General features: G+C 42.0%; 1 protein-coding gene and 1 pseudogene across 2 annotated transcripts in view; one reads left to right on the forward strand and one right to left on the reverse strand.

Moving 5' to 3' along the window:
- Positions 1–26,091, forward strand: part of Wwc2 (WW and C2 domain containing 2) — a 250,300-nt gene that overhangs the window by 14,504 nt on the left and 209,705 nt on the right. The gene's annotated exons all lie outside the window — the stretch shown is intronic.
- On the reverse strand, positions 25,092–25,779 carry LOC101604357 (annotated as a pseudogene).

Consider the following 26,091-nt stretch of genomic DNA (forward strand, 5'->3'; position numbering starts at 1 on the left):
TCCAGGACTCTGCCATTTGTCTCTAGCCTACTTTAACTGACTTGACCCCATAGTCATTCATTCATTCATCCATCCCTTGATTGATTGATTCATATCAAACACAGTGAAAACACTATGCCAGGTACATATACCATGAGAACACACAACACTGAACAAAATAGTCAAAGTTCTTACTTTCACAGAGTTTTATATTCTACTTTGGGGAAAGCAAAGAAATTGCCCCTATCATTATGACCCATCCACCACAAGCCATCACCAGAGCCGAGGAGAAGCTGGTTACCATGCCCTTTGCATTCCAGAATGCCACGTCTTGAACCATTACGACTCCTTTCTTAATAAAGTTAGCCACTTTCAGGCATTTATAAGGCACCATAAGAAAAAGCAAACTAATAAATCCTCTACTTCAGGAAACACAGTTTTCTAAGGCTAAGTGACTTGTTTCAAGGCAAAGAGCCATCCGTGTCTGTCTGGCTACAGAGCTGCTGGGCATTTGGCTGTGGGTTGCCTGCAGTTTCTCCCTGGAAGGGTCTTTGGACTTTTAGCTGGGGTGTAGGAATCATTGCTACTTATGAGGACTTAGCTGAAGTTTTATCATTTGAAACTTCCCTTAACACCTTAAGCACACATTATCTTCCAAGGCCTTAATTCTTATACTTGATTTTAGCATCTGTACTTGATATAGCATGGGAACTGTGTTTTGACACCTCAAATTTAAATACTCCTCTTTCATGGTTTATTGTTTACCCTCCCAAATGAGTAGGTAGGTGCTGTCTGGTTAAATCATGCATAGTATTATGTATTTATGCCTCCTTACAAGACGCACAGTATCATGTCCTGTGTGCATTAGTAGCACCAGTAAAGCCCAATTTGATTCTGTCACTTCCACCTTATTCTAGTGCTTTACATTCTTTCAGAGGCTGAGATCTGATATGCTATAAATCCGCTTTATCTGGTTCTAAAACCCTTGTGACCTTCACACCACCTGCACCCTCCATGCTTGGCTTAGTGGAGGACCAGTAAACTGTGAAGGATCAGAAATTTTTCTGATAAAGCCAAGACCTAGCTCTTTCAGGTTCGTTCTTCCCTGGAGCTCCCTCTTTCACTGATTCAAACCCGATAGCTGATCTATTGTCTGAGGAAGCCTAGGTTTCACTGGAGATGTGTAAATTATAGATTTCCATTAGAATTCTTTTCTGCCTTGATTCTTATAGTTGATCCTACTTCTGGTGTGTGTGTGTGGGTAATCTCAGTAAATTATTAATCTCAGCTATTTTAGAGTGTACTTCAAACCCTTTCATTTAGATTCAGTGTAAAAGGCCTTTATAAATAGGAAATGACAGAGACTCGGAGGGAGTTTGGTGTGGGTTTGCTCAGTGTGCTCATACTATGAAGCTTACCTGGAAGCTTGGAGAGGAACCCTTGCTCTTGTTGCAAGGGGCTGCCCTTTTTTATCTTTGTGGGCTGAATAATAATACAGTGTGGATCTGACTCTGTTTGGGCATTGAGTGGTCTTACATTTCTACTGTTTACTTCCTTTGGGATCTAAATTTGTGAATTTTAATTAAATGCTTAGATTATACATGTGACGTATCCCTTGTTCCTGTGTTCCTATGAGCAACAATTTAAAAACTTAATGTTTTTAAAGGAATTGTGGTCAAATACGTGAATGTAAACAGAGTTTTTTTCAAAGTCACATAGCATCTTGAGGGTTTTACCTGTAACAAACTGGCCCTTGACCATAATTATGGTGAAGGAAGAATGCAGTGGATGTGAATAAACACAGACACACTGGCCAAACATTCCTAAAATGCTATTCAAATGAGGAAAGACTCTGCAGGGCCACAGCAGCAAAGTAGCCAAGCCATGAGTCCTTTTAGCCACTTGTATGGCCGGGTGTACTACTGTGGGCAGAAAGACACTACATGTGGTTGTTTGCATAGAAAGTCCATGACTTGTCTGAAATTTCCTAACTTAAAAAATAAATTTTTTTTTCTTTCCCACACAACACGATCTCTCACTCTCAAGGACATCTTGTGTTCTGATAATAGTTTTCACTGCTTTCCACGCTACCCCATTACTGGGGTAGACTGGTTATTCAATTCTGTTGTGTGATTTTGTTTTGATTATACTCCCTTGAGCTGTTTAAACTAGCAGTGCTTACCTAAATTAGTGGTGATAATGAAGGATACTGTTTGGCCCATTTGAATGAAAATCCAAGAGCCTTAACCCTGGCTCTGAACACTGCTTGACAGATCCCCTTGAATTCTCTCTCCAGAAGCCACTAGGAGTTGACTGGATTGGATGTCCATACCCTCTCTGGAAGGCAAGGAGTCTGGTAATAGCAGGGTGCAGGGAAGTTTGGGGGTACTGTAATGAGTTCTCTCTCCAAGAATACAGCGCACAGCGAGGGGGCATTCCTTGCACTCTCTGCACCGCCCCCCTCCCCACCTCACAGTTTAAAGCGAAGCCTGAGGTACTAGCTGTGCACTTAGAGGGACGGCTGCAGTGCCGCTGAGGGCCTCGCTCAGGAGTGTCCGGCCTCGCATGCTTGCTTCTGTATCTAGCATGCACTTTGCTGTTGTGTGTCATGACCAGTGATTTTTTAAAAAGTCCACTTATAATTTGATTATTTCAATAACATCTTTTGTAAGATGTCAGTTTTTAAAGTAGAGATAGTAATTGTAGAATGTTAATTCTAAAACATTCTACAGTATGAGTGGAAATTTCTGATGAACATAGTATTTGTGGTGGATATTCATTTATTCTATTAAGGACAGTTTGAATATGCAAATCATGGGACACAAACCTCTGATGCACTGAGTTCATTTTCTTTTTGCCATTTTCACTTCCTTTTTCCAGATCAGTTTTCTTTTTTTGGAGGGGGCGGTTTTGAGGTAGGGTCTTCTTCTAACCCAGGCTGACCTGGAATTCACTATGTAGTCTCAGGGTAGCCTCGAACTCACAAAGATCCTCCTACCTTTGCTTCCAGAGTGCTGGGATTAAAGGCGTGCGCCACCACACCCGCCTTTGGTTTTTTTTTTTTTTTTTTTTTAATTTTAAAATAGAAAGCCACAATGGAACTGGAAGACCTTTAAACATTTGATTGCATCAAATCATCAGAGGTCATGTCCTAATGTAGAAAAGTTCTCTTTACAGGCATAGAAAAGATGCTCTGCTCTTTCATGATTAATTCATTCTAAATTAATGAGAATTTGGAGATTAAAAATAGTGTTCCGCAAAGAAACGAATTTGAAGCCGGGCATGGTGGTGCTCGCCTTTAATGCCAGCACTCAGGAGGCGGAGGTAGGGGGATCATCGTGAGTTTGAGGCCACCCTGAGGATAGTGTTGTGAATTCCAGGTCAGCCTGGGTTAGAATGAGACCCTACCTCGAAAAACCAAAAAAAGGAAACCCCAAAAAAACCCCAAAACCAAAACAACCCCCCCAAAAGAAATGGATTTGTACTTTAAAACCTTCGCTTTATTGTGAAGGGCGGGCCGGCTTTTCCTTCACGAAGGGCCAGGAGAGTGACTGAGCCTCTGTGGTCATGCAGCCTCTGTCCCTCGTCGGTGCTGTCACAGTGTGAGAACAAGCAGTACACATGATGTGGACAGTAACAACAAAACAAAACTTTTTTTTTTTTAATTTTTTATTTATTTATTTGAGAGCTACAGGCACAGAGAGAAAGACAGATAGAGGGAGAGAGAGAGAATGGGCGCGCCAGGGCTTCCAGCCTCTGCAAACGAACTCCAGACGCGTGCGCCCCCTTGTGCATCTGGCTAACGTGGGACCTGGGGAACCGAGCCTCGAACCGGGGTCCTTAGGCTTCACAGGCAAGCGCTTAACCGCTAAGCCAGCTCTCCAGCTCAAAACAAAACTTTTTTTATGTACACTAGAATTTTGAACTTTATAATTTTCACATGTCATGATACATTTTTTGAAATTTTTTTTCTTTTTTATGAGAGAGCATTGGCACTCCAGACCCCACTGCAATGGAACTCCAGAGGCATGTGCCACTTTGTGTGCTGTGTGACCTTGTGCTTGTGTCACTTTGTGCTTCTGTCTTATGTGGGGTCTGGAGAGTTGAACATGGGTCCTTAGGCTTTGAAGCATGCACCTTAACCTCTAAGCCATCTTTCTATCCTAATTTTGAATTTTTCAACCATGTAAAAAATTTATGGTTGGGACAATACAGAAACAAGGACAGGATGTGGTCCCATAGGTAGCACCTGCATTAGAAAATAGCTATCACTGAAAAAGGAGGACATTTTGAGTTGAGATGATATTATATCCTGCTAGGCCAATACTGTACCATTAAGCTATGTCTCCTAACTTGCAGTTTTTATTCTTCTGTTCTATTTTTGACTTGAAAATATTTTATTCATTTATTTGAGAGACAGAGGAAGAGGAAATAGGAAATAGAGAGAGAATTGGCACGCCAGGGCCTCCAGCCACCTTGTGTATCTGGCTTTACATGGGTACTGGGGAATTGAACCTGGGTACTTTGGCTTTGCCAGCAAGTGCCTTAACTGCTAAGACATCTCTCCAGCCCTATTTTATTTATTTATTTATTTATTTATTTATTTATTTATTTATTTATTTATTTATTTATTTGACAGCGACAGACACAGAGAGAAAGACAGATAGAGGGAGAGAGAGAGAATGAGCGCGCCAGGTCTTCCAGCCTCTGCAAACGAACTCCAGACGCGTGCGCCCCCTTGTGCATCTGGCTAACGTGGGACCTGGGGAACCGAGCCTCGAACCGGGGTCCTTAGGCTTCACAGGCAAGCGCTTAACTGCTAAGCCATCTCTCCAGCCCCAGCCCTATTTATATGTCCTAAAGAATGCTTTCCTGACATGAACATGTGTCTTTACCTAAGATAAATTTCTAGACTTGAAACATCTGTCAGGAGATACATACATTGTGCATGTATGGTATATATATGGGTATTTACCTTGTGTACACATATGCAGAGGTTAGAGGAGGATGTCAGATGTCTTCCTTTATCACTTTTCCACTTAATTTTCCTTTGAGATAGGGTCTGTTGTTTAATTTGCAGCTTGCCATTTTTCAGCTGACCAGCACCCTGTTGATGCTTCTGTCTCTGCCTCCTTCACTGCACAGGCATGCACAGCTGTGCCTAGCTTTTAAAAAATATTTTAGTTTTTTAAAATTTGACAGAGAAAAAGGAAGAAAGAGAACTAGCGAGCATGCCAGGGCCTCCAGCCACTGCAGACGAACTCGAGATGCATGCGCCCCCTTGTGCATCTGGCTAATGTGGATCCTGGGGAATCGAACCTGGGTCCTTTGGCTTTGCAGGCAAATGCCTTAACTCCTAAGCCATCCCTACAGCCCCGTGCCAGGCTCTTTATGTGGGTGCTAGTCTTTGTATTTGTGTTCTATCCCACTGAGCCATCTCCCCAGCCTCAATTTTTAATTTTGGTATGTTGCTTTCCATGGAGCTTGTATCTACTTATGACCCTAGTAACCTATGAATTCGCCTTTGTTTCTCACACCTTTGCTGAGCATGTGTTTGGAAATGTTTGATACTTGTTCCTGATAAGAGAAATACAACAGTACAGTGAACTAGCATTTTTGCGGTATTACTAACAATGAGTGTGATTGAACATTGTTTTAAAAACTTGTTTTTATTGAGCCGTCTGTAGTGGCTGTGATGCCAAGCAGAGAAGGCAGGGAGATTAGGTCAAGAACTGCTGGGTGGTCATCTTGGCTGGGACCACCGTCATTGAGATGCAGTACAAGGTCTAGGCTGTACCACAGTGGGATGGGCTGAGACTCTGGTGGCCTCCTTGGACAATAGGGTCCAGGTGGTTGCAGAGGAGCTGGACTTTGCCTGGCCACTACCCTCTAGAAGCTGAGAAGGCTTAAAAAAAAGAAAGTGAAGATTATTGAAAATCCAGCCTTAAAAGAGGAAGAAAAGGAGGACTTCAAGGAAGTCCAACTTAGAGAAGCTAAGCACATTTTGGAAGAGGTGGGGAGGAAGAGTGAGCAGGTGATTATTGAAAGTGATTTTGTTTATTTGCAACAGAGGGGTGGGGGAGGTTGGAATGAGAATGAATGAATGAATGAGAATCTGGGCATGCCAGAGCATCTAACCTGTGGTGGTTTGATTCAGGCGTCCCCCATAAACTTCTTTGTTCTGAACGCTTAGGTCCCCAGCTGATGGCAATCTGGGAATTGAAGTCTTCTGGAGGCAGTGTGTTGTTGGGGGTGGGCTTACGGGTATTATAGTCAGCTTCCTCTTGCCAGTATTTGGCACACTGTCCTGTTGCTATTGTCCATCTGTTGTTGGCGAGGAGGTGATGTCCACCCTCTGCTCATGCTTTTATTTTCCCCTGCCATCATGGAGCTTCCCCTCCAGTCTGTTAGCCAAAATAAACCCCTTCCTCCCACAAGCTGCTCTTGGTTGGGTGTTTTCTGCCAGCAATGTGAAGCTGACTGCAGCAGAGGCACACCTCTGTGTACAGAAAAACAAAATGTAGGGAAGGCGTCTTTCTCCTTTTGCCACCCCCTTTGCCTGTATTCTCCTCCCCCTTTTAAAGCAAAACATTATTTTATTTATTTGAGAGAGAAAGGGGCAGATACAGAGAATGGGAGCACCAGGGCCTCCAGCCACTGCAAATAAACTCTAGCCACCTTGTGCATCTGGCTTTGCATGGGTATTGGGGAACCAAACTTGGTCCTTAGGCTTTTGACAGGCAAATGTCTTAACTGCTGCACCATCTCTTCGGCCCCTCTACTCCTTTTTTTTTTTTTTAAAAAAAAAAACTTTGCTTTTATTTATTTATTTGAGAGCGACAGAGAGAGAGAGAGAGAGAGAGAAAGAGAGAGAGAGAGAAAGAGAGAGAAAGAGAGAGAATGGGCATATCAGGGCCTCTGTCTACTGCAAATGAACTCCAGATATGTGTGTCCCCTTGTGCATCTGGCTAACATGGGTCCTGGGGAATTGAGCCTCGAACCAGAGTCCTTAGGCTTCATAGGCTAGGCAAGCACTTAACTGCTAAGCCATCTCTCCAACCCATCCCTGTACTCCTTTTTTTTTTTAAATATTTTATTTTATTTATTTTTCTGTTTTTATTTATTTGTTTATTTGAGAGTGAAAGACACAGAGAGAAAGACAGAGGGAGAGAGAGAATCGGTGCGCCAGGGCTTCCAGCCTCTGCAAACGAACTCCAGACGCATGCGCCCCCTTGTGCAGCTGGCTAACGTGGGACCTGGGGAACCGAGCCTCGAACCGGGGTCCTTAGGCTTCACAGGCAAGCACTTAACTGCTAAGCCATCTCTCCAGCCCCCCTCTACTCCTTTTTGACAAAGGTCTCTGGGGTTCCAGCTGGAGTAGAGAGTGAGCACATTTGGGAACAACACTTACCCCCAATGGGAAGTGTCTTTAAAAGCATGTTGTATTGTACCATTCATAAATGACTTTTTATGTTTTAACAACCATTTATAAAACAGCAAACAAGAAGTGGTTTAATTCCTTTCTCACTTTGGGAAAGTGGCTTTTCAGCCTAATGCATAGTGCGCACTCTCTCTGCAGACAAGACAGGTGTGGACCTGCCTTACTGAGAGCCACAAAAGGTAAAGACTTAAAGACTCCACCAGGGAAAACTCATTGCTCTGTACAAAGTAATAGCCAAAGTAGTTGGGATTTTAGGAGGAGTTAGACAGAAAATAACAGTGATGTTAAGATTTTCAGCTATGGATTTCTTTCTTTTTATTTAAAAAAAAGTCAGAACTAAGTGCTGAGGATATGATTCCATGGTTAAATTCACTTGCTTACAAAGCATGGTGGCTCGGGTTTGATTCCACTGTAGCCATGTAAAGCCAGATGCACAAAGTAGTGCATGCACCTGGAGTTTGCTTGAAGCATTAAGAGTCCCTGGCAGTCCCCTGCTCCATTCCCTCCCTCCTTGCTTACAAAAAAATGCTTACAAACTAAGATGGTGAGACCTCTTTCTCCCTCCCCATCAAGCCAGTGCTAGGCCCTGAGCTTTGTGCATGTTAGGCAAGCACTCTCCACCCAGCCCCAAACCTGAACCAAACTTGTCTGTTGGCTGCCTGGCTGCTCACAAATGGCTCATGTGCTTCTTAATGTTGAGATGTGCTCACAAAATGGCTGATATGCTTTTATTTTTTCTGATATGCTTCTTCATGTTGCGATGACCTCTTAGTGCCCTCCTGCCTTCTCCGTGTGCCACTGCTTTCACCGCATGAAGTCCACCTCATCACCCTTCTCTGGATCTGAAGCCAGTCTTCAAATAGCCATTTCATTGTGCTAGAGAAATCTTGAATAGCTTATGTGCAACATTTTTCTAACTTTATGTTATCTTAAAGCCTTGCTTTTTGGGTAATAGAATTCCCTGGCTATCGTCATCTGTCTGTGAGAATTTTCTATAGTGTGTGGGCTGGCAGTGTGCTAATCTTTGGAAGTTTCTTACCTTACCCAATCCCCACTTTTAGGCAGTGTTTCTGTGAGGTCTATAGGTGTTCATCCTGCGGGTCTTGGCTTATAATGGGGGCATATTCTGGAGTTCAGCCCAAAGGTGCCACTTGGGACAGATCTGATTTCCAGCTAAAGATGTAGAGAGGTTTGAGCCTTGGGTCCCTGCTGCTTGCTGCCCTGCTTGTGCTTGCTGCTTTTGGTTTTTGCTGGCTGTTTGGTTGTTTCTCTGTACTTGGATGTATGGAAGCAGCAATTTCTGCCACCAATGGAACTTCCTCCCTAGATCTGTAAGCTTGAAAGTAATCCCTTCCTTACATAAACTGTGTTTGGAAGTTAATCTCAGCAGCATGAAACTGTCTACGACTGTAGGTGATGTATTTATCTTCTGTATTCCAAAGAATTCACTTTGCCTTGTTCTTCCTGCAGATTCCATAGTGCACAGCACTGACAGGCAGTCACAGCTTCTGATGTTCATACCCAGTGAATGAGATGAGCAGTGCTCTCTTCCAGGACTGGCCTAGGGTGAGAGCAGGTGTCATACTGAAGTGAGGCCCTGGCCTCAGAAGTCAATGAGGCAGTTAGTTATCTGCTACTCATCAGGTGCAAGGTCAGTGAGCATGGCCCTTAGGATTGGGGGTTCCTGTGAGTTTGGTGCTCTGGGACTCTGATTCACCTCAGGCAAGTCCCAGCCCTGTTCAGTTCCTCCATGGCCATGTTTTCCTACTTCAGAGACTGTTGCTGAGCTCCTTGTATCCTCAAAATAGCTAAGAAACCACCACTTTCATTCAGACAGCTCTGGTAGCACCAGAATTGGGCGATAACCAGCCTAATTAATGGGTTGTTGGAGAGAGTTACTGCTCTCCTTCTGGGGTTGTATAATCAGTAGCAGAGTCCTGTGGCTGGGATGTTCTCAAGGTCAGCTCTCCAGGTTCCTGTCCTGGCAGAGAAGGCTAGCAGCTGGAGTGGTGGTACCTTGCCTTTTGCAACCAAGTAGGCTTCAAAGAGTACTTCTTACTGGTGCCTTCTTTAAAATATGACTTGAGTGGTAGACTGATGATGTCCTTCTACCTACTATTGTCATTTTTTTGTGGCAAATAGGACTAATGGTTTCTTCAGAATAGCAGTGGACTATTGTAGATGAAATAGAAGTGGAGTTTCTATAGAACTCCCCAAGTCTTACATATTATATTTTCAGGTCAAAGGATACATGCACTTTACATCAATCTTGGTTGAGTGGCTTATGTAGACATAAACAGTATTTGATTTTGATTTGCTTGTGAGACTCAGAAAAGAATTATAAGAAGGAAGCAGAATGCTGTGCCAAGATTCTTTATGAATTACTGTACTCTATGATGAGTCGCATTTTGAACTGGGTACAGGATGGCATGTGTGTAGGTAGTTGGTATATCTGTCACTGATTGCTGTGTAGCAGGTTGTCTAGATATTGGCCTCAGTGGGTGCTTACTGGAGTGACACAGACGTATGTTACTGCCACCCTTAGTTCGCATTGGATTTCCTTCAGGATGTGGCACCACACTCCTGTAAGTGTTAGCTGTGGAACACATGCTTATTTGTGCTGTAGGCTCACTGCTTGCTCTCCCACCTGCAGTTCCATCTCTCCTTCACGACCTATGTCCTGCAACGTTAACATAAACTGTCACCTTGTCCTACTTTCTCTTAGCTCCAAGTCAGTAAAGTTCTCTTGAGTTTAGAACATACATCATCTATATCTGGCTTTCATGATACTGTCTGATACTTGTGAAGAGCATGGGTCATTGTATAGTATGTTCCTTGGCTTGGGTTTGTCTGCTGCCATGGTACGGTTAGATTTTACGTGATGCATCTTGGCTCGAGCACTACTTAGACTATATACTGTGTCCTTCCCATGAGCCACATCCTAAGGCCCACCATGTCTGTGTGTTCCTTGGTGATATTACTTAAGTTGCTTAGGAAAGCTTTGGTCTTTTTTCTCCATTGTGCAGTTATTTCTGAACCTTGTAACTAACAGGCAGTCTATGGGGAGACACTTAGAGGACATCTTAAAATCCAGTACTAGACACATTTGAGAAGTTGTAACAAAAGGATGTATTGGTGAATGAATGAGTAAATATTTTTATTCTTAGCCTCCCAGCTATTTTTAGGATGTTTCTACATTAATATCTATATCATCTCCAAACCATGTTCCAAAACTATATCTTATAATAGACATAATATACCTGAACAAGATATTTCATCATGTTCTTATGAAAAAATATGAGCCTGTTAACTTTTTAGTTATGCCTATTTGTAATTGAATGAGCTATTCTCCAGTAAAAATTACCTAGTAGAAATGTATAGGGAAAGGACTTAAAAGTTTGAATTATAACTTAGGCTCAACATAGGTAACGGATTGTGACCTGGTATCTGAGAATGCTGTGGTGCTCTTGTATATTAGAAGAGACAATTCTGCTTTATCTTTATTTATTTATTTTTATTTTAGAGAAAGGGGAGGAGGGAATTGGTGTGCCAGGGTCTCAGCCACTGCAATTGAACTCCAGATGCTTACACCACCTAGTGGGCATGTGCGACCTTGTGCTTGCCTTACCTTTGTGCAGCTGGTTGACATGGGATCTGGAGAATAGAACATGGGTCCTTAGGCTTTGCAGGCAAGCATCTTAACCAAGCCATCTGTGCAGCTCCTTTTTTTTTTTTTTTTTTTTTGGTTTTTCCAGGTAGGGTCTCACTCTGGCTCAGGCTGACCTGGAATTCACTATGTAGTTTCAGGGTGGCCTCGAACTCACGGTGATCCTCCTACCTCTGCCTCTCGAGTGCTGGGATTAAAGGCGTGCGCCACCATGCCGGGCAGCTCCCCCTTTTTTAGTGCTGTGCACTGAACCTGGAATATCACATTCAGTTAAGGAGTACCATTTGTCCAGAATTTGAGTTAGGGCTTAGGGGATGGTGATGGGACTAGAGATTCTGTCACAGGACCGGCTGATGAAAAGGTGAATGCTTAGTCTGATGAGGAGACTATTTCATGGATATATGTGGGTGTCATAACTAGGTTATATATTTTTCTGTGCTAGGACTGAAAATGGAAATGGGTAATCATTATGCTGGGATAATGGCTATACACTAGGACTGTCTTGGAAAATGGAAACATAATCAACTACTTAAAATACTTTTCAAATATTTGAAGGTCTGTCATGTGGACAAAAGATTAGGCTCCATCTATGGGAGAGGTAGGGCCAGAGGACATAGATAGGAAGAATTGCCTTTTTTCCTTATAATCTAATTCTTGCAGTTGTTGGAGAGTGGAATGGTCTGCTTTACAAGGTGGTGTGTTTCTCATCACTGTAGATGCCAAGAATTTGTGTAGACAGCCACCCTTCCAAGGTTTGATAATATTCAGGTGATAATATTCTATTTGTACCAATCCATCAAACGTTTGTGTACTGATTCTTTCCAAGTGCTATGCAGATGTCTATTTTCTCATCAGCTTCGCTTAAACATTTGTATACTCATGACCTAGAAAGAGAAGCTTGGAATTCATGTCTCTTACTGGCTTTTTATGAATGCCCTATCTCCATAATCATTTGATCTCATGTGCCAGCTGCAGAACCTGCCATTCTGTATTATGCATAAGCCCCCCTCCTCAGCAGCAGAGTGCGGGCTGTCTATTTTTACTGTCTTTTAGCATCTGTTCTTCTCTTGCCCGGAGACTTCTAAGTACATATTTCTTCACTTTGGCTGTTGGACTGCTGGTGTTATGTTTATACAGAGTTTCCTTATTAAATATCAGTCTTTTTAAATTTTTGTTTCAGTGTGTCTTTTTGTGCCAAACAAAAGGTGTTTGCTTTTCATGGCAAACCATTCTCTTAAAAGGATGCAAACTTCGAGTCTGTTCAGTTTTTTTGGGTGTGTGTAGTGGGTGTAGTGTGTGCTGCAGATGTACATGCCTCTGTGCGTATGTGTAGAGGGCCAAGGAGAAAGTTGGGTGTCTTCACTGCTCATTCACTTCTTCCTTGAGACAAAATCTTACTGATTCTGGAGCTTGCCGCTTTTCAGAAGTCTCCATGATTCTCTGCTCTCTGTTCTGCATAGGAATGGGATTGCAGGCAGGTATGGCCATGGCCAGCTGTTTATGTGAGTGCTTGGGAGTTGACCTCAGGAGATCTCAGGCCTCCTTAGGCCCTCATGCCTGTGTGGGAAGTGCTCTTAACCCCTGAGCCACCTCGTAAGCCCAGTCTGTTCAATTCCTACTGCAGGTGCCGCAGTCATTCCATGACTTAGGTTCTTTGGAACCTTGTCTAGTTTCTTGTAGCATGTCTAAGTGGCAGATGTGGCTGTTTTTATTTAATAAGGAGGTTTAGAAAAGTTACGTGATCTGAGGTGAGCCAGCTGGTAGGTGTCTCAGCTGGATCCAAGCCCAAGGCTCTCCTCTTGCTTGCACTTCATTCAGCTAATGTCTGAGCTGGCACCAGGCTTGGCATCATGCCAGGTCCTGTCTGCTTCTCTAGACCCTCACAAGTCACCTTTCTCTTTCCTTGCAAGTGTACATTTTAGTCACGTTGGACATTGTTTTTTTGTACCTCACTGGTGCCAAATAGGCAGATTTGTCCACCCCCGTCAGCAGACATGGAACGGTAGTTTTGCCTTAAGTATCATGGGTACTCTAAAGAGGGCATTTTCCACGTGGGAATCAGGCAAACTTAAGTGGAAATGAGGGTGATAGGAGTTTGTTAGAAAACAGGTGGGATGAGATCATTTTTTTCGACAGAGAAAGAGCTTGTGCAAAGCCTCTGAGCAGGGAAAAATTTGCGACCTTGGAGGTTTAGGGTGGAGTTTTAAAAGATTGGGCTTATAGGCAGGATGAAGGTCAAGATGTCTTATTCTTGGAGCAAGATTTATCTTTCTTGGGCTGGAGAGATGGCTTAGCGGTTAACTGCTTGCCTGTGAAGTCTGAGGGCCCCAGTTTGAGGCTCCATTTCCCAGGACCCACATTAGCCAGATGCACAAAGGGGTGCATGCGTCTGGAGTTTGTTTGCAGTAGCTGGAGGCCTGGTGTGTCCATTCTCTCTCTCTATCAGCCTCTTTCTCTCTCTGTCTGTTGCTGTCAAATAAATAAAAATAATAAATATATCTTTACTTTTGACTTTTTAACTAGTGTGATGGTAATACAGTCAGCTTGATAAGATCTAGAATCACCTGAGAAACAGATCCCTGGCTTGTCTGTGAGAAATTTTCTTTCTTTTTTTTTTTTTTTTGGTTTTTTGAGGTAGGGTTTCACTCTAGCTCAGGCTCTCCTGGAATTCACTATGGAGTCTCAGGGTGGCCTCGAATTCATGGCGATCCTCTTACCTCTGCCTCACGAGTGCTGGGATTAAAGGTGTGCGCCACCATGACCGGCCCTTTTAAAAAAAAATAATTAATTATTTTTTACTTGGGGGGGGGGAGAATGGGTGTACAAATGAACTCCAGATGCATGTGCTACCATGTGCATCCGGCTTACATGGGTCCTGGAGAATTGAACCTTGGTCTTTTGGCTTTGCCAGCAAGCACCTTAATTGCTAAGCCATCTTTCCAGCCCCTGTGATGAATTTTCTAGATTAGGTTTCTTGAGATGGGAAGACCCAGCTTTTAATTCTCTTGGTTTTCTTACTTATTTGATTTGGATTTGTGTTATTTTGTGGAGCCAGGGGTTGACCCAGGGCCTTTAGGCAAGTACTTTCTCTGTGAGTGTTTTCTCCAGCCTCTTGTTTTTTTTTTTTTCTTTTAATTTTTTTTATTGACAACTTTTATATTTACAGACAGTTAACCATGATATTTCCCTCCCCTCCCCCATTTTCCCCTTCACAACTCTGCTCTACATCATATCCTCTCCCTTTCTCTGTTAGTCTTTCTTTTATTTTGATGTCATCATTTTTTCCTCCTATTATGAGGGTCTTGTATTGCTAGACACTGCAAGGTCATGGATATCAAGGCCAATTTCTGTCTGGGCAGTTGCATTGTAAGGAGTGGTGCCCTTCTTTTGACTCTTACATTCTTTCCTCCACCTCTTCTGCAATGGACCCTGGGTCTTGGAGGGTGTGATATTTCAGTACTAGACTTTCCTCCATCCCTTCTTCTCAGCACTCTGTTGCCTTTTGGGTCATCCCAGTGGTCATCACCATCTGAAAAGAGAAACTTTTCTAACCAGGAGTGAGAGTAGAATTAATATATGAATATGAATGAACATTGAGTATAGTGCTTTCTGGGCAGTTTAGTGAGCATAATATATGCATTTAGCCAAACAAGAGCAGTCTTTATACCCCTAAGGCTCATGACCTCCCCTGCCACAGGCTTTTGATTAGGTTTTCAGTACCAGGCATGTATTCCCTCCCATAGAGTGGGCCTCCAGTACAATTAGAGAGCAGTTGGTTTCCCCAGAGCAGACATGCCACTATTGGTTTCCCCAGAGCAGACATGCCACTATTGTACTCATTCAGTCATTTGTCCTGCCTTGCCAAACTTGAGGCTTCCAGTGTCCACTGTTTTCACTGTTGATGACTTCTGTCACCCATAGGGCTGCATGCAGTACAGCTTTTTCCAGTTTATAGTTGGAAACCTGCAGGGAGAAGGTTTTCAGCTTAGCCCCAGCTTGGTTTCTCAGTGATCTTGCTGCCAATGCATGTGAAATTTTCAGCAATAGGGTCTTACCATCTGTTACTCCTGGGAAACCTGTAATGTTTTGGAGACAGCAGGGACCTCCCTGGCCAACAACTCACTGGTAGTTATCCCATCCCTGGCACTGAAAATTTTCTAGTAGAAATCCATAGCTTTTGGTTGTGCTGTTACCCAAAGAAGTAGGCTTTCATATGTCTTATTCAGAATATCTTGAATTTTGAATGACCCTCCTCCCCACCATTCTCTTACTCATTCTCTTCCCCTGGCCTCACTTAGGCCATTCCATTCTCTGTAAGCTGCTATTCTACTTACATATATACAAAACCATCCCCTAAAGTCCTCCCCTCTCCTCCCTCATAGCTTTTTTCCAGCTTACTGGCCTTTGCTACCGATTTTTTGGTTCCAGCTCACACACAAATCTAAACATTTATATTGAGGATCCATATTTAAGAGAGAACATGCAATGTTGGGCTTTCTGGGCCTGTGTTACCTCACTTAGTATAATCCTTTCCAGATCCATTCATTTCCCAGCCAATTTTATAATTTCATTTTTCTTTACCACTGAGTAGAACTCCATTGTGTAGATGTACCACTTTTTTTTTTTTTTTTGGTGTACCAGATCTTTACTATCCATTCATCTGTTGAGGGACATCTAGGCTTGTTCCATTTCCTAGCCATTGTGTATAGAGCAGTAATAAACATGGTTGAGCAGGACCTCTAAGGTAGTGAGAAGAGTCCTTGGGATATATGCCTAGGATTGCTATAGCTGGGTCATAAGGTAAATAATTTTTACCTGTCTCAGGAACCTCCACACTGATTTCCATAATGGCTATATCAAATTACATTCCCACCAACAGTGTAGAAAGGTTCCTCTTTTTCCACATCCTTGCCAACATTTATTGTCATTTGTTTTCTTGATGGTAGCCATTCTGACAGGAGAGAAATGGAATCTCAGAGTAGTTTTGTTTTGCATTTCTCTGATGGCTAATGATGTAGAACACTTTTTTGGATGTTTATATGCCATCTGTATTTCTTCTGATGAGAACATGAGAACTCTCTATTTAGTTCCATAGCCCTTTTTTTTTCAAGGTAGGGTCTCACTCTGGTCCAGGCTGACCTGGAATTCACTGTCATCTCAGGCTGGCCTCGAACTCACGGCAATCATCCTACTTCTGCCTCCCAAGTGCTGGGATTAAAGGCGTGTGCCACCACACCCGGCTCCATAGCCCATTTTTTAATTGGGTTGTTTGATTTCTTATTGTTTTGTTTTTTGAGTTCTTTGTATATTCTGGATATTAATCCTCTGTCAGATGAGTAGCTGGAAAAGATTTACTCCCATCCTGTAGGTTGTCTCTTTGCTCTATTCACAGTGTTCTTTGCTGTACAAAACCTTTGTAATTTCATGAGATCCCAGTGGTTGATGAGTGGTGTTTATTTCCTGAGCAATTGGAGTTTGATTCAGAAAGTCATTGCCTATGCCAATATGTTGAAGGGTTTCCCCTACCTTTTCTTCTAGCAATTTCAGAGTTTCAGGTCTGATATTAAAGTCCCTAGTTCATTTGAACTTGATTCTTTTTTTGGTCTCTCCCCCCACCACCCCAGACTGCTTTGGCATGGTACCTACGCCGCCATCTTAACCGGAAGTCTTCGATTCTTTTTTTAATTTAATTTTTATTAACATTTTCCATGATTATAAAAAAAACCCATGGTAATACCCTCCCTCCCCCACCACACTTTCCCCTTTGAAATTCCATTCTCCATCATATTACCTCCCCTTCTCAATCATTGTGCTTACATATATATAATACCAATCTATTAAGTACCCTCCTCCCTTTCTTTCTCTTCCCTTTATATCTCCTTTTTAACTTACTGGCCTCTGCTACTAAGTATTTTCCTTCTCACGCAGAAGCCCAATCATCTGTAGCTAGGATCCACATATGAGAGAGAACATGTGGCGCTTGGCTTTCTGGGCCTGGGTTACCTCACTTAGTGTAATCCTTTCCATATCCATCCATTTTTCTGCAAATTTTGTAACTTCATTTTTCTTTACCGCTGAGTAGAACTCCATTGTATAAATGTGCCACATCTTCACTATCCACTCATCAGTTGAGGGACATCTAGGCTGGTTGCATTTCCCAGCTATTATAAATTGAGCAGTAATAAACATGGTTGAGCACGTACTTCTAAGGAAATGAGATGAGTCCTTAGGATATATGCCTAGGAGTGCTATAGCTGGCTCATATGGTAGATCAATCTTTAGCTGTTTTAGGAACCTTCACACTGATTTCCACAATGGCTGGACCAGATTGCATTCCCACCAACAGTGTAGAAGGGTTCCTCTTTTTTCATATCCCCACCAACATTTATGATCATTTGTTTTCATGATGGTGGCCAATCTGACAGAGGTGAGATGGAATCTCACTGTGGTTTTAATCTGCATTTCCCTGATGACTAGTGACGTAGAACATTTTTTTAGATGCTTATATGCCATTTGTATTTCTTCCTTTGAGAACTCTCTATTTAGCTCCATAGCCCATTTTTTGATTGGCTTGTTTGAGTCCTTATTATTTAACTTTTTGAGTTCTTTGTATATCCTAGATATTAATCCTCTACCAGATATATAGCTGGCGAAGATTTTTTCCCATTCTGTAGGTTGCCTCTTTGCTTTTTTCACTGTGTCCTTTGCAGTGCAAAATCTTTGTAATTTCATGAGGTCCCAGTGATTAATCTGTGGTATTATTGCCTGAGTGAACTTGATTCTTATGCATGGAAAAGACAAAGATGTATTATCTTTCTACATATTGATATCCAGTTTTCCCAGCATCACTTGGCTGTCTTTTCTCCAATAAATATTTTTGTCAAAAATCAGATGGCTGTAGCTGCTCATATTAACATCTGGCTCCTCTGTTCTGTTCCATTGATCTTTGTGTTTGTTTTTGTTACTGTGGCTTTGTAATATAGCTTAAAATCAGGTATGGTGATACCACCAGCCTTATTTTTGTAGTTCAAAATTGTTTTGCCTATTTGAGGTTGTGTGTGTGTGTGTGTGTGTGTGTGTCCTTTCAAACGAATTTTAGTATTGTTTTTTCTGTTTCTGTGAAGAATGCCATTGGAATTTTAATGGGGATTACATTAAATGTGTAGATTGCTTTTGGGAAGATTGACATTATCACAATAATGACTCTTCCAATCCAAGAACATGGGATGTCTTTCATTTAATCCTTGTGTCTTGAGAAATTTCTCATTGTAGAGGTCTTTCACTTCCTTGGTTAGGTTTATTCCATGGTACTTTATTTTATTATTATTATTATTTTTTGAGGCACTTGTGAATGGGAGTGATTTCTTGATTTCATCTCCTGCATGTTTGTTGTTAGTATATAGGAAAGCTACTGATTTCTGTGTGTTTATTTTGTATCCTGCTATGTTGCTAAAAGTGTTTATCATCTCTAACAGTTTGCTGGCAGTCTTTAGGGTCCTTTATGTATAGAATCATACCATCTGCAAATTATGATAATTTGATCTCTTCCTTTCCAATTTGTATCCCTTTTAGGAGTGTCTCTTGCCTGATTGCTATAGCTAAAACTTCCAGTATTATATTAATTAAAAGTGAGGACAGTGGACACTCTTGTCTTATTCCTGGATTTAGTGGAAAAGCTTCAAGTTTTTCCCCATTTAGTAACATGTTGGCTGTAGGTTTGTCATAAATAGCCTTTATTGAGATATGTTCCTTCTGTTCCCAGTTTCTTTAAGATGTTTACCGTGGAGGGATATTGGATTTTGTCAAATGCCTTTTATGCATCTACTGAGATAATCATGTGATTTTTGTCCTTCAGTCCGTTTATATAGTGTATCACATTTATCCATTTACTTATGTTGAACCATCCCTGCGTCTCTGGGATAAAGCCTACTTGGTCAGGGTGAATAATCATTCTGATATATTCTTGTTTTCTGTTTGCCAATATTTTGTTGAGAATTTTTTAAAATTTTATTTATTTTTATTTTTATTAGCCTTTTCCATGATTATAAAAAAAAATCCCATGGTAATTCCCTCCCCCCCCCAACTTTCCCCTTTGTTGTTGAGAATTTTTGCATCTATGTTCATGAGGGATATTGGTCTGTAGTTTTCTTGTTTTGTTCAGTCTTTGACTGGTTTTGGTATCAGGGTGATGCTAGCTTGAGTAGCAGTGATACCACTTGACTCATTTTCTCCACGTGAGATGCCCATCTTCACACGAGTCTGTTTCTGTATTATTATCTAGTTCCTTTGCTGTAGTTACTTGGTCTTTCTACTCTTATCACATTTTCTTTTTATTTTTGAGGTATATGTGTTTTTTGCTTATATATGTACAGATGTACGTACCCCATGCACACATGTACAGAGGCTAGAAAGGGCTATTGAGTGTCCTATTTTGTCACTCTTTAATCAAAGTGATGCGTGATTTTGGGGTTCAAGATGGGGTTCCAAGTTTATGAACTCCAATTTTGGGTCCTGTTCTATTTTTAACAAAGAATTAATAAAATAAACTCAAGAAGGATAAATTATGAATTATTATTTTTTTATAAAGTTTTTTTGTTTATTTTTATTTGAGAGCAACAGACAGAGAGAGAAAGAGGCAGATAGAGGGAGAGAGAGAGAATGGGTGCGTCACGGCCTCCAGCCACTGCAAACGAACTCCAGACGCGTGCGCCCCCTTGTGCATCTGGCTAACATGGGACCTGGGGAACCGAGCCTCGAACCGGGGTCCTTAGGCTTCACAGGAAAGCGCTTAACTGCTAAGCCATCTCTCCAGCCCAAATTATGAATTATTAAGCTTATTTATGGAGAAATCATAATTTCTGGGTTTAAAGGAAATTGAGATTTAGGAAGAACGCTACAGCAGAGTCATAAGCACATGGGAAGCAGGAAACACACAATCATGTGGAAAACATAGCATAGTCCGTGAGATCCTTTTAAGGGAGAAATTGAGGATTTTAGGGAGTAAACACATGGAAGAGAGAACCTAGGTGCTTATGTAGGGAGATTTAGAAGGAATACTCACTCATGGGATCTACCCTTTGTTTCCCCATGGAAGAGAGTTGAAAAGGCAAATGGTGGTGAGGAAGAACAGCAAAGAGAAAATATTCAGATAGGAAATGAATAGTAAAGAATGTTATATCATTGGTTACCCCGAGTTTAGAGCAGTTATACAGATAACATGCCTAGAGTTAGAGAAAGCACCCATATGGTAGAAGAGTGTAAGGAAAATATGTGTGTGGTAGACTTAGCGACCAGAGGAAAATCATACATGTAATGAAAGTGAGAAGTTATCCCAAACTATAAAGCAGAGGCAAGCAGAGAAAACCATCCAGACCAAAAAGCAGTATTCTATCCCCCCCATACCTTGAAAGACTGTAGCCGACAGATTCAGGTTCGCTGAGATGAACTTCCAGACCAGGCACAGTTATGGAGGAAGGGATATTTATTGAAGCTTACAGATCCAGGGGAAGTTCCATAAATGGCAGAAGAAGCTGGCCTGCCTTCACAGGACCAAGCAGAGAGAGAGAGAGAGAGAGAGAGAGAGAGAGAGAGGGAGGGAGGGGAGGGAGGGAGGGAGGGGGAGGGAGGGGAGGGGGAGAGAGAGGGGGAAGGAGGGAGGGAGGGAGACGGGGAGGGAGGGGGAGAGAGGGAGAGAAATACAAGCCAAAAGCAAAAAGCCACACAGCACACTTCAGGAACTCCTGCTAGGCACACTTTGCATATCTTTAGATTGAAATCTGAAACCCACCACCACACCTTAAGATCCACACAGTGATACTGCCTCCAGCTAGGTGGCTACAGATGCAAACTACAAACAAAAACTGAATATATTGGGGGCCATCTATTCTATTCAAACCACCACCACAAAGACACTCATGTGTATCCAAGTAGAGATGAGATTTCCAGAGAGGGCACTAGGAAGAGTCCATAGCTTTTTTAGTATGTACTGTTTGGTCAGATGCTGGTACTCAAGGGGAAGACCAAATTGGTTTGTAGATTTGAAGGGTGGACCCCAGAGCCAGCCCACCTATGTAGTATGCTAGACTGTGGGCAGCAGGGGCCACTGTAGCTGGTTGTAGATGAATCTCTTTTTCTTTTTTTGCACCACCACATCTGGCAGCATTTTTTTGTTTGTTTGTTTATTTGAGAGCAACAGACAGACAGAGGGGGAGAGAGAGAGGGGGGGAGAGAGAGAGAGAGAGGGAGAGAGAGAGAGAGAGGACGCGCCAGAGCCTCCAGCCATTGCAAACGAACTCCAGATGCGTGCACTACCTTGTGCATCTGGCTTACGTGGGTCCTGGGGCATAGAATCTCCAACTGGTGTCCTTAGACTTCACAGGCAAGCGCTTAACCTCTAAGCCATCTCTTCAGCCCTGTAGATGAATCTTGATCAGACATAGTTCCATTCATGTCAAGGAGGGTTGGCATGTGTGGTGCTCTCTGGGCCTCAATTTCTAAAAGAAAGTAGCTTTTTTTCTATTTCTCTTTCAAACGTCTTTTTGAACCTGGAACTTGTGCCATCTTTTGGTTAAACTGGCCGAACAGGAAGCCCCAGTGATTTCCTGTCTCCACTTCCCTTAGCACTGGAGTTCGAGCTCGTGTGGCCATACCTGGCTTTTTATGTAGGTGTTGGGCGTTGAGCTCAGGTCGTCATGTTTGCCTAGCTCTGTCACCCACTGAGCCATTCCTCTGCACTAATACCACATTTCCTTAAGTATTTAGTTTTATAAGAAATCTTGATATTTGGTAGGGAAAGTCTCCTAGATTATTTATATTGAGATAGCGGTATCATTTGTGAATAATCACACCTTTGTTCTTCCTCGATTATCCTAAGTCCTTTTATTTCCTTCTCCTGCCATAAAGTACTAGTGTGAACTTGGAATACGGTGTTGAATTGAAATGGTCATAACGAGCATCTTTGTTTCTTCTAAATCCCTTTCTAAATGCTTTCGTTATACATAGGAATTTTGTGGGCACCCTGTATCAGGTTCCATCTTGATGTGAGGGTGAGCTGGTCGTGATATCTGTTATCCTTTGATTGGCAAGGTTGAGTTGGCTAATCTAGCGTTGCTCCGTGTGAATCCCTCCTGAAGCTGCATGCTCAGTTGAAGAGGAAGACCTTCCCTGACAGAGGAAGGATGCATGGGTGGCTGTGCATTCTCCCGCCATGGCTTCAAATAAACTATGACAGCAGTTCCTTTCTGTTTCTAGCATGCATGCCATGTTTTTATTAAAATAAGTGGTGGTTGAATTTTATTACAAGGTTTTCTGTTTCTTTTGAGATATCCAGTTTTTTTTTTTTTTTTTTTTTTATTAGGTGAAAGGCACAAGCAGTATTAAGTACATCAACTGATACTGCAATGTTTTAAGCTAGCCTTGCATTCTTGTGACAAGCCTGGATTCATTATGAATTATTATTTTTAATTGTATTTAAGTTTTACTTTACCAGTATCCTACTATATTTTTCCAAATTTAAAATGTTATTAATGTAAAGTATATCTCTGTTAGGAATTTTTTTTAAAGTGGCCAGTGATAATTATACGATGCCATAGATTAAGATTCCTGTTTCAGAGACATTAAAAGGTGTTTTTTTTTAGGTAGGGTCTCACTGTAACCCAGACTGGCCCTGAACTCATAGTGATCCTCCTATCTCTGCTTCTGCAGTGCTGGGGTTAAAGGTGTGTGCCACTACCTCTCGCTTAAAATGTTTTGAATGGGCTGGGGAGATGGCTCAGCAGGTGAAGAGCTTCCTGTGCAATTATTAGAACCCGAGTTTGTATCCCCAGAACCCATGCATGATGTTAGATGTAGTGACACATGCTTGAACTCCCATTGCTGGGGAGATGGAGACAGGAGGATACCTTGGGCTTTGCTGGTTGGGTAGCTTGGTTGAACTGATGAGATTTATCCACTGAGCCATTTCCCTAGCCCAGAACTAAATTTTGACACTGATATTTTTCATCCTTTGTTTGTTTGCTTTTTGTCTCATTGTTTTCTTTGGTTACTATTTTTGTCCTTCTTCTTTTGGTTGATTTCATTGAGCTTTTTTTTTTTTTTAATTTTTTTTTAATTTTTATTTTTATTATTTATTTGAGAGCGACAGACACAGAGAGAAAGACAGATAGAGGGAGAGAGAGAATGGGCACGCCAGGGCTTCCAGCCACTGCAAACGGTGCGCCCCCTTGTGCATCTGGCTAACGTGGGACCTGGGGAACCAAGCCTCGAACCGGGGTCCTTAGGCTTCACAGGCAAGCGCTTAACCGCTAAGCCATCTCTCCAGCCCTTTTTAAAAAAATTTTTGTTTATTTATTTGAGAGCGACAGAGAGAGAGAGAGAGAGAGAGAAAATGGGCGCGCCAGGTCTTCCAGCCACTGCAAACGAATTCCAGACGCATGCGCCCCCTTGTGCATCTGGCTAACGTGGGTCCTGAGGAATCGAGCCTCCAACTGGGGTCCTTAGGCTTTACAGGCAAGCGCTTAACCACTAAGCCATCTCTTCAGCCCTCATTGAGCTTTTTAAAGGGATGTGTTCCCCAGTGGATTTTTTTTTTAATGCACATTTTAGATAACCCTTAAGTTATTTTATTTTTTCTTACCAATAACTGTTAAGATTTATTCTGAGTTTCCAGACAACTAGAATTTGTTACTGATTTTTCTTCCTAATGTAACAGAAGGGGAGTCAGAAAATATATGATGGTCTCACTTTTGCTTTATGGACTATTTTTATATTATTATTATTATTTTATTATTATTTCTGTGCTAGGAAGGGTCTCACTCTAGTCCAGGCTGACCTAAAATTCAGTATGTTGTCTCAGGCTGGCCTCAAACCCAGGGAGATCCTCCTACCTCTGCCTTGGAAGTGCTAGGATTAAAGTGTGTGCTCCTGCTGTAGTATTGACTATGACTTTTCCTCATGCTTGAACATACTGTGTGTTCTGTAGATATTGAACAGATTCTCTGTGCCATGGGCCGTCTATGTTGATTATGTTACCCAGGTGTTTTATCTTCATTAATTGATTTTCGAAAAGGTCTCTCTGTATAGCTCAGGTTGGCCTGAAACATGCTATGTAGCCAATGCTGATCTTGAACTTACCCTTTCCCACCTCAGACTTGTGAGTGTGGGAATTATAGGTGTGTGCCGCCATGCCTGGTTCTCACTGTTATTCTTTTATATACTTCATCTCAAGTATTGAAAGAGGCCATTTAATTCTCACTATGAGTTCTAGTTTGTATATTTCTTTGTAATTTTGGTAACTTTTGGTTTATGAGTTTGAGGATTTGTTAATTAGATACTTGCAAAGATTAGAGCTAATACATCTTGTTGGATTGTGCTTTTATCTTTAAGCTTTATTTCTAGAATGCTTACCATGAAAATTGCTTGTGCTATTAATAAATCAACTTTTTTTTTTGAGGTATGGTCTCACTTTAACTCCAGGCTGACCTGGAATTCACTACATGGTCTCAGGGTGGCCTCAAACTCGTGGTGATCCTCATACCTCTGCCTCCCATGTGCTGGGCTTAAAGGTGTGTGCCACCACACCCGGCTTAAATCAACTTTTGATTAGTGATTTTTGTATCATTATTTTAGAGATATCTTTGAAACATGATCCCAATTAAAAAAATATAGCTTGTGGCAATATGTATCATTTTTATTTTTCAAAATAGGAGGGTTTTTATCCTGTAAGAAGAGTGTACTCCTTAATAGAACTATGTTTGAGTAAGAATTTTATACAAATGGAATACATACCTTACCACAAGAAGGAAGACATATTTTACATGACATAGAATATTTGGTGGATTCAGTCAGTTTGCTCTTCTAACCAACAACTTGTTTATTACAAACGTTGAAGGCAGTTCTGTCTGTGCAGTCACACAGTTCTAACATGTCATGTGTAGCATGCCTATCTCTTTCCAAAGGAATATGTGACGTCGCTTTTCTTTCAGGAGCTGAAGTGATGGTGTGAAACTACTGTCTGCTTTTCAGTGTTTTAGCTGACCATTCCATGGCCTCATTAAGGCCAGTGCCAGTGTTTACTGATGTTTTAAATATTTGCCATTTTCTGTCCTTCACGGCAGGTAAACCAAGTGCATTTGCCATTTCTTCTTTCTTTCTTTCCTTTTTTTTTTTTTTTTTGAGGTAAGGTCTTACTCTAGCCCAGACTGACCTAGAATTCACTGTGCAGTCTCAGTGTAGCCTCGAAGTGCTGGGATTACAGGAGTGTGCCACTACACCCGACTAGCATTTCCATTTCTGAGGGAGTCCATAGCTTGCTCCTTGTCCTGCTTATTTGCAGACACCGCTAGGATGGCTTGTCTCAGCTCTTCTTCCTCCAACATGGCAACTAACTCTGCTTTGGCAATGTTGATTGGGTCTCTGTCACAACTGCCCACTACATCAGTGACTGTGTCTGTGTTCGAATAGTAACTACTCCAGGTCTGATACTCGTCTGTCCTCCTAAGTCCCAAACTTGAAATTTAAGGTTTTGTCACTGTCTCTACATTGAATCCAATAGTAGGAATAGTCGTCACAACTTCTTCAACCCATAATCTGCACAAAATTGTGTTTTTTCCTGCACCATCTAATCCCAAAATAAAATCCTCATTTTCCTGGGTCCAAAGAGACTGGAAATCATACTTGAGAACAACCCACCCATGATGAAGCCACCTGTCCACCCTTGTTGTCCTCAGGGTCCTCAGACACGGGCCATGACTCGGCAGTGATTTTCCTACTCCAGCCTTGGCCTCTGGCGCCTGAGTGTTCTCCTCGCCAGCTGCTCTGCCAGCAACTTCCACAATGTCCCACTGCAAATGAACTCCGGATGCATATGCCCCCTTGTGCATCTGGCTTATGTGGGTCCTGGAGAGTCAAACCAGGATCCTTTGGCTTTTCAGGCAAATGCCTTAATCACTAAGCCATTTCTCTAGCCCTGTCTTCCTTCCTTCCTTCCTTCCTTCCTTCCTTCCTT

The sequence above is a fragment of the Jaculus jaculus genome, chromosome 1 (genome assembly GCF_020740685.1).
Source record: "Jaculus jaculus isolate mJacJac1 chromosome 1, mJacJac1.mat.Y.cur, whole genome shotgun sequence".
Lineage (NCBI taxonomy): Eukaryota > Metazoa > Chordata > Mammalia > Rodentia > Dipodidae > Jaculus > Jaculus jaculus.